We start from the raw sequence: 5,386 nt of genomic DNA, 5'->3' as shown, positions 1-5,386 counted from the left end.
AACGAGGGCCACGGATTTCCAGGTCTTCCCAGGACCGAGGTGGAGGGAAGGGTGTTATAAGGCCCGCAGGCTTCCTGTCCATTCACAGCACCCAGGTCTCAGTCTTAGTTCCCACTGCTTACCAGCGCCCCTGCTCTCTTCTCACCGCTGCACACACCTCCCAGCACGGGGCCTTCCCCTTCCGGGGAGGCCAGCACAGGCTCAAAGAACCGAGAAAGGAAGAAGTGCTTGAAGTTCTGTTTTGTGTGGTAGGAGGAAGAAAGGGATGTGTAGCCGGTCTTAGCATCCGTTTCCCTTTCACAGGAGGACCTTCCTCATAGAAGCCAAGTAAAGGGAGAGAAATGAAAACTGAAGAGGGTTTCCATGGCTGGGATGCTATTCCCCAGCACCCCTCGAAGACATTCCCTGTGTTCAGCAGGTAGGCCGCATATCTGCGCAGTTAGCATCCTGACAACCTGGGTTCTCAGTCTCTTCCCACGCATCCTGCTGATTCGACAACACCTTACAGTTTGTCTTGAGGCTTTTCCAACTCAGAAATTCAAACTGTGTGATTTGTACACCAGGCTGCAACTTATAAAGGGCTTTCATGTAAAGCATCCCCTTTAATCTTTGCAAAAAACCTGTAACATATATATCATCCCCATTTTATAGCCACAGAAACTGAGGCCTAGAGAGATTAGGTAACATCTCTGAGATCACCTGGCGGGAAAGCAGCAGCACCAGGTCTTGGCTCCATGTTGGACGCTCCTGTCACCACATTACAGATGGCTCTGGCCACAATTCACACACCCCCCCACCCCCTCCGCCGGCCCTTCGAGCCTGGGTTAGACATCCCTCCTAAGCGGCCCACAGGCTTCTCCAGAACCCAGTCCTTACCATGCAGAACTCAACTCCCTGAGGGCAGGGACTGTGTGACTGGGCTCCTTCTCAGGGCTATTACCCAGCACCTGGAACATGCTCCACCGATGGGCACCTAATAAATAGCTATTATGTGGATGAGTGAATGTTCGACCAATTAACAAAGCGATGAGACTCTGAATAGTCACAGCTGCACAGCCTGGCCCCTACGACCTCTGATTTTGATCCCACCACATCTGACTTCTCAATCCTGGTCTCTGCTTGCCGAGGAGATACGGAGTCTCACCCAGGGCAATGCTGACTTGAGGAGGAACCAAGAGCTCCTTCAAAGCAGCTTCCTAGCCACCATCAAAGGTTCAGCAGGGGCCAGGACACCCGGTGAGGCAGGCTTCCCACTTCTCGTTTAACAGCCACAACAACTGGCATCTGTGCCCCTGCTCTCACGCAGGCAGGGCTCGCACAGTCCCCAGACACAACACGTACATCAGGACTCCGGAGACGATGGGGAACACAGAGGTGACCACTTCCCACTAAATAGGAACAGGTGGAAGTGGGGCAGGGGCCAGAGTCATCAGCCTTGGGAAGGAGGCAGCCAGGTACAAGCACCACCAAACAGAATCCTTCTCCAGCCACGCAGGGATGGAAGAGGCCAGGAGCAAGGAACTCAAACGCAGCAGTGCCGTGTGAGGCCCAGCAGGACCCAGCCAGGCTCTGCTAATGCCGAGGACAAACCCAGGGACAGCAGCTGCCCCTCCCAGTCAGAAGACGAGTCAAGGGAGAGTCTGCAGACCCTGACTGCAAACGCTGCAGGGTGATGCAGGGGCTGAGAGCTCTGGGAAAGCACGGAGTGGAGAGGCACATCTGAAGACTTCCTGGAGAGACAGAAAGGAGCTTTGGGCACAGCAGGCTACTTCCTTCGGGACAGTGAGTCATGTCTAATGTTCACACACAGCTCTTAGCGTGGCTCTCAAGAATGGAAGCTCCTTAAGGGAAACAACCATATCTTATTTGTCTTTGAGAGCCCAGCTCAGGACGAGGTACAGAGTGGGCTCAACGGAGCTTGGCAGGAGAAAAGACAGAGTGACCCATGCGGGGGAAAACGGCAGAAATGGAGTGGAAGGAAGAGCCCAGAGGAGAATGGATGAGCTTCACAGCAGGTGAGAAATGAGCAGGGACCAAGGGGGAAGGAAGCGAGGGCTGACGGGTAGAAGCTCCGTGGGAGCCCGGAGGACAGTGTGGAGCGTGGGCGGTGAGAGGCGAGTCCAGGAAGACCCAGCTCTCCCAGTGTCAGCAGGAGACAGTCCCAGGAAGGGAAGCGAGAAAAAACAAGTGACACGGAGGGAGGGAAGAAAAACAGTCCTGAAATAACAAACACCAAACAGCAGGCCCTCTGCTGAGGCAGGAGTCCAGAGCCCCAGGAGGCAATTATCAGGGATTCACAAACATGGCAATTACAGAAAGGAAACAGAAGCCGCAGAAGCCGGCCACCCAGCTGCATCCACCTCCAGCAGGGCAGACACTCAGTGGGAACACAGACCCCAGCCTGCAGACTGGCTGCGGAGTCCGCACTTCCTTCCGCAACGGGGGTGGAAAAGTGGAGAAAACAAGAGTGCCCAGATTCAGTTGCTATTTGTGGTTCAGGGAACCACGGAAGCCCCAGAATCTGGTCTTCTGCAAGCTCCCTCAGTCAGGATGCCACTTGGAGAAAGGGACTGATTTGAGAGACCCCCAAAATCTGGCCTGGCATGGGAGCAACGGCTGCAGTGCGGGGTAGCAGAGGAGCTTACTGACCCACCCCAGGATCCCGGGAGAAAGGGAGAGGCAGACCATCCACTGCTCCCTCCTGAAACAGCCCCTGCCTCTCGGCGCCCACTCGGTGTGCGGGCCGTCCAGGACGCCGGGGTCCCCGCTGGCAGAGAGGTGGAGGCCTGGCTGCTAGTTTCGCCTGGGCACTGCTACCTAGGTGTGGCCATCAATAAAGCAGCTAACAACCCATTCGCGCCTCTCTACGGTAAGACTTAATGTTTGTTTCTAAGGTCTGTCCTTGTACTTTCTGCCAAACGAGAGCTTCCTGCTTCAGTGTCTCCAAAAAGCTCAAGACGCAGGTTCTTACATCCTGTCCCAGAGTCACCTTCCCAAAGGGCTCCATCCCCGCCCTCGGAGAAGCCCAAGCAAGCTCCACCTGGGAGTCCTAAGCTCCAGGCTCCATGGCAACCGAAGCTCTGGTCTCCCAGTTGCCCTCTGCACAGGTCCTCCATTGCCTTCTGACCAGCAAGACAAAAACAAATTCCTGCAGAGGCCAAGGACTCCAAAGCCCCCTGGAAACATCCCTTCTCCGGCCCAAACCACCCACTCAGAGCCTGCGCCGCTGCTTCCTTTCCCGATGTGCACGGACAGCGCGGAGTTCTTCAGGGACCGAGATGAGCCCCCTTCCAGGCCAGGGAAAGGCCCGAGGGGCAGGAGGACCGGGACAGGGCACTGCGGGACCGCCGGAACCGGGGCGGGCGCCGCGAGGCTGGAACCAAAGGTCCGGCCGGGAGCCCGCCGAGCAGGAAATTCCCAGAGGACCACCTTGGTTTCTTTCCCTCCCTCCCCTCTGCATCTTCAATTTCTCCCCACCTTGCTCCACATCCAGGTCTCAGTTATAACCCCTCCAAACCCAAACAAAACCCATTTTCTGGCCCCTAAATGTCAAGGTTCCCAAAGCTCTCTCTTCAGCCTCCTTTTTTTCTCTACACTTTCTTGGCAACTCATCTTGTGGCTTCAAGTAAGTAAATCTGCCTTCCTAGCATTGGCATCGTGAAGGAGTGCCACTTCGGCATTCGCAAGTGCTTGGGAACTTCTCCATTTGTGTTCTACTGGCGTTACAGAGTCAACAAATATTATTGAGCACATATTATACGCTAAGCACTGTTCTGGGTGCTGGGAAACAAGAGTAAACAAAATTAAAACCCCTGCTTTGCAATCAGCAAGCCCTGAACTTCCTTCCCAGACTTGCCATCTTGCACTGTTTTTTCCATTTATAATACTTACTGTCCTCCTAGGCTCAAAACCGTGGAATCGCCTTTGACTCTGCAGCCCCCTTGCATCTCATACCTACTTCGATCCAGACCTGAGCAAGTCTTTCTCTTTAGTAGCTGATGTGTACCACTTCTCTTTCCTCCCCATTCAGAAGACCCCACTTCAAGCTCTTATCCCCCTTTGCCTGGATTAGTATAAGAAGCCAATGGAGAATGTGCTCACCCTGTCCCTGGAGAGAGGCTGAGGTGGCCAAGCTCTGGCCAGAGGCACCAGGGCGCCAGGGCAGCAAGGATGTCGGCTTTGTTAGTCTGGGCCACTGTCCATGCTGTGAGCCAGAGGAAGCTGCAGCCCACCCAGGCCACCCTCACCCTGATCCCTTCAGCAGTAAACAAGATAGAACAACTTCTGAAAGATAAGCCTGAACACATACGTGTGAAAGTCGGTGTCCAAGCCAAGGGCTGTAATGGCCTTTGCTACCTGCTAGAATATATGAAGACAGGGAAACTCTGACGAGGAGGTTATTCAAGATGGTGTCAGCATGTTCACCGAGAAGAAAGCACAGTGAATACTTTTAGGAACAGAAATGGACTGTGTTGAAGACAAATGATCCAGTGAGCTTGTGTTCAATAACCCAAACATCAGGGCTTCCCTGGTGGTGCAGTGGTTAAGAATCCGCCTGCCAATGCAGGGGACACAGATTCAAGCCCTGGTCCGGGTAGATCCCACATGCCATGGAGCAACTAAGCCCGTGCACCACAAATACTGAGCCTGTGCTCTAGAGCCCGCGAACCACAACTACTGAGCCCACACGCCACAACTACTGAAGCCCGCACGCCTAGAGCCAGTGCTTCGCAAAAAGAGAAGCCACCGCAATGAGAAGCCCGCACACCGCAACAAAGAGTTGCCCCCGCTCACCGCAACTAGAGAAGGCCCACGTGCAGCAAGGAAGACCCAGAGCAGCCAAAAATAAATAGATAAAAATAAATAAATTTATTTAAAAAAAAAAAACAAACACCTCAAAGGAACGTGTGTCTGTGGAGAAAGCATTAACGTTAGACTCCTCAGGACTCCTCGGGCTGTAGGCCCCAGGGGAGTTGTGGAAGCTCTAGGGCTTATTGAAGAAATCATGTGACTGTCACATGCTTAAGGTTTGTAATGTCTGGCTGCCTTACAAGGAAAGTAAAGTGGTGCGTTTAGAAAAAATAATAATAATAAGCAACTGGATCTCCTGCCTCCAGTTTGCTACCCTCTGACCTCTCCGGCACAGGCAATCAGGTTACTCATCCTAAACCACAGCTCCTGTAAAACCCGCAGTGTCTCCTGGATCAAATCCAACTTCCTTGCCTGGCTCTCACAGCGTGACCTGTCTTCCTTTGCAAACTTGCCTCCCGGCACTCCTACTAGGACCCCTTTTCTGCAGCCAGACTTCCCCACATTTGCACCTTTCCTAAAGCTTCTCACCCGCTGGGAAGCCCTTCTCCTTCACAAGCATCTCTGCACATTGGGA

The 5,386-nt window shown here is 53.6% G+C and overlaps 1 pseudogene; it reads left to right on the top strand.

Annotated features, from left to right (window-relative positions):
- Positions 1–4,098: 4,098 nt before the first annotated feature.
- LOC112407517 (iron-sulfur cluster assembly 1 homolog, mitochondrial pseudogene) lies at positions 4,099–5,011 on the top strand (annotated as a pseudogene).
- Positions 5,012–5,386: the final 375 nt, after the last annotated feature.

The sequence above is a fragment of the Neophocaena asiaeorientalis genome, unplaced genomic scaffold (genome assembly GCF_003031525.2).
Source record: "Neophocaena asiaeorientalis asiaeorientalis breed wild unplaced genomic scaffold, Neophocaena_asiaeorientalis_V1.1 scaffold424, whole genome shotgun sequence".
Lineage (NCBI taxonomy): Eukaryota > Metazoa > Chordata > Mammalia > Artiodactyla > Phocoenidae > Neophocaena > Neophocaena asiaeorientalis.
This window is presented reverse-complemented; position numbering and strand designations above follow the sequence as displayed.